A 3,965-nucleotide genomic window follows, 5' to 3' on the forward strand; every position below is an offset into this window, starting at 1 on the left:
TAGTGATAATTTCCATGTCTAATCTCGATACCGAGAGACTCAATAGCACCATGAGGAAGGGGGTCTAACAGGTTGTGTGTAAGTTTAGACTTAACCAGCACCGCCACGCCCCCGTGCTCATCGTGAAGTCTGTCTTTACGATAGACAGTAAAGTTTTTAATTTTGAAGGGCATATTAGGTTTTAGCCAAGTCTCCCCTAACAGCATTATATCAATATTGTGGTCAGAAATAAAAGCTTCAAGCTCATATTTCTCACCAACAACACTCTGACAGTTCCAAGCACAGATTGTTAAGTCCATGTCAGAACAGAATGAGCCTTAAAATTAGGGCTCTGAGAAATACTGCATAGCAGCATTTATCAGTACCATAATTTTGTCCATTGTTGTCGGACATGATCTTATTTTGGTCGCAGTGTCTTTTATTATCGGTATCAGCTTGGGGAAATTTACCTGCCTACAGAGGTCCATGATATCCCTCAGTCCGGAGAGGTCGGACGTGAGGGATGCCGCCGCTTGAGGGGCAGGGTTCGCTGTCGGCGCGCCAAGTGCGGCGGGGGCGGGGGTGGGGGCGGGGGTGGGGGCGGCGCCTCCTGACGCTTGAGCGAAAGAGAAGCTGGGGTCAACTACTCTTGAGGGAGGGAGGGTCCTGATTTTCTTAGTTTTTGAGACCTCCCTGGCCGCTTTTTGCTCCATAATGGAGACATAAACAGAACAGCCTCTGAAGGAGGCTGGGTGGCTTCCTCCACAATTAACGCACCTGGCTGGGGCATTGTCCTGAAGAGGACACGCCGCAGCCATGTGGTTTTCGCCGCACTTGACGCATCTCAGCATCATTTTGCAATAGTTGGCCGTGTGGCCCCACCTCTGGCATTTATAGCACTGAGATGGGCCCTCACGGCCCCTGAATGCCTCAATTTTGACCTTCGACCCGCACAGGTATTGCACGGAGTAGATGGTCTTGGAGTACTCGGTGTTGGGAAGGGTAAGGCTCATTACATTGAGGGGGATTTCTTTTTTGGTCGTGGCGTCACGACGGGTGTACTGATGGAGGTCTTGGGGTTCGTACCCCATCCCCATGAGCTCCTCCCGAGCCCAGTCTACTCCTACTGTAGAAATAATATTTCTAATAATCACTTTGAGGAGCCTATTGCCGGGGAGCTGGTGGGTGTAAAAACTGGCGTTTGACTCCTCAAAATACTGTTTTATGAGGTTATAATCCTCTACATTTTGAGCATGATATTTCAGGGCATCACGCGTGTTGATCACCCTGATGTCGCCAGTGCACTTGGATTTTAGGAACTTGTAATGGCGCTGATAATCGCTCTTATCGGCCACTACGATGGGGGGGATTGCGATCTTCTTTTTTGGGGCGCTCTCCATCTCGACGTCCGCAACACCAGGGGACGCAGAGCTGGTTCCAGGTTGCGCCTCTGGGGACGGAGGTGGGGCCACATCTTGGGACTGAGTCGCAGTCGTGTTACTGATTGCAGACTGCGACTGAGCAACCTGGGTAGCTGGCATAAACAGCGGTTGGGATGGAGGAGGGAGGGGGGGAAAATCGCCACTAGAAGGGAGGGACGCTAGTGCACTAAAACGGTTTTCCGTGGTTACCGGATTTAGTGCCACTCTAGCCGCCTTTCGGAGGCGCATTCTAGGGGCGGTTTTCCTTCTAGTTCTGATGAGAGAATTCCATGCCGGAATTTCAGCCAGTTTACTAACGTTTCCAGTATTGACCAGCTCGGAAATTAAGCTCGGGTCTATTTCATTTATATTAGGGAGCACAGTTATTGAACTAGAGTTCGTAGATGGCCCAGAAGAACACTGAGGGGTAACAATTGCGCATTCAGGGGTGTCCCCGCCTCCCGGCGGGGCGCAAGCCATTGCCATCTCACACAAGCACTAAAACAGGATTCAACCAGACACAAGACAAAAAACCAACAAAAACAACAAGCATGCACTAAACAGCACCGATCACAACAACACTAAGGGCACTATCGCCGCACACCGGGAAAGGATAGCAAAACCCACTACCAGGATGGAAGGATCCCGCTCACTCACAACAATGCAAATTTCACAACAATGCACACAGAGAGATAAGGGAGCCCAGCATCAACACGTCTGTCCTCGCTGCATTCAAGATAAGGAGTGTGGAGTGGTTTCTGCGTCCCTTCTCTCTCATGGTTTTCCGTTGGTCTGTTCAAATATTTGGTTTCTATGCTTGAGTCTTTCCCTGTGTAAGGTTGGTGAACTAGGATAAGTGGCCGATCCCAGTGTGGTGTGTTTTTTTGCTCAACCCCTCGTTCTTGATCCTTGGACCGATTGACGAGTTCGCCACTCTGTGGTTGTGTGTGTGTCACTCCAATATCTAAAAGTGTAATTTGATAGGTTATTCATGTGTCCTCTTAGTTTAACTCCTGCTATTCTAAACCATATGTTCCAAGGACGTCTATTCTTTGGAGTGGCCCTGTACCTTTACTTATATATTTTTCTTGTGGGTGATTTGTGCTTGAGTAATATTACTGCTTTCCCTTCCGTTATGTTCATGATCCTTCGGGATATCTGCCTTAATCCTGGTTGGTATTTTGTGTTGGTTTGTACCTTATGTTTCTATGTGTGCTTGTTATTGTTTCTCTACGTGTCATGGCTAAGTGTCCTTCGTGGCAGAGTAACATGGTATATTTTATGTAGTTTCCCTTTGATTTCTTAATTGTCGTTGTATGGACCCTTCTTTCCCTTCGGTGCTATATCGGACCAAGTGGAAAGCTCTGGGCTTCAGCTAGTTTGTTGGTAACTAGCTTATGTAAAGTAAAGTTAATTGGCGGATCTGTGGATCCTGTAACTGAATACTCACCTACTTTAAATTTCCTGGTTTTTTCCTCCCTCTTCTTGTGGTTTTGCCCCCATTCGGGTTTTCCGGTGCGTTTCATTTCCCCTGTTGTCACCTCTTTGCGACACGAGATCATGCATTTCCTTAATATCAAAGGAGACTTGTAAAGGTATTCGTGCATTAAAAATTAATTTACCACCGTGCTTGAGAAAATAACCTGGATGCGTGGACTTATAATCATGTGGTTTTCGTTTAATTTTGGTCAGTATATCTGTGATTAGTGTGAGAGTTGCCAAACCTCAAGGTGAACTGCGTCATGTGTCATAAACTATATCATTGTGTGATTCATTGAAACAATGTGTATTGGGTGAACCTGAATATTTGGTGAACTCTGATCATTGTGCTCTCTATTTGATGACAAACATTACTCTGGTGATTTTCCGAGTGCTCGGTTAACGTTTCTGGACACTGATGTTGATCGCACCCCGCCAATTATTTCTAAAAACTATGTGATATGGAACTGTGTCTTGGACTATTAACCTGGTCATGTGAACTCCTAACTAAAATTAGTTAATCTTGGTGGTCGTTTTCTGTTGGACTACTTCGCCCAAATTTAGTATATGTGTGACCACCACATCATTGATGGCATATGCATGAGATTTTGTCGTCGTTTCGGGGCGGGAGGGCTGAGACAATATTAAATTGTGTGAGCCGCCCATTTATAAACATTTTGAGCTGGCCTTGCGCCCTAGAATATCTGTGTCAATTGGCTGCTCTGCAAAATACCGTTTTAAGCTAATGTATCCCGCGCTGCATTGTTCTGGCTCCGTGAGGTTGCGCATAACTGCGCATGCGCCGGCCTACTACCAGAGAGTCTTGCTTCTTCCTCGCGTCTGACGCGAAAGCCAGTTCGCTTGGGTCAGCCATGACGCGCGCTTGTGTGTTTGAGTGCTACGCCATGGAGAGGTGGATTTCCAGAAAACCCTCGTAGTTACTGCATTAACGGGGATTTTCCCCAGGTGAACTAGTTGGAGACCTCCTGCCATTTCTTCTGATCATGTTTTTGGATCTATATTTCGTCTGGATACTCGCTAACAAGGTCTGATGCCGGTCGTGTGACTGCATTCTTCGTCAACAAT

Source organism: Anabrus simplex, chromosome 1 (genome assembly GCF_040414725.1).
Source record: "Anabrus simplex isolate iqAnaSimp1 chromosome 1, ASM4041472v1, whole genome shotgun sequence".
In the NCBI taxonomy this organism is placed as follows: Eukaryota; Metazoa; Arthropoda; class Insecta; order Orthoptera; family Tettigoniidae; genus Anabrus; species Anabrus simplex.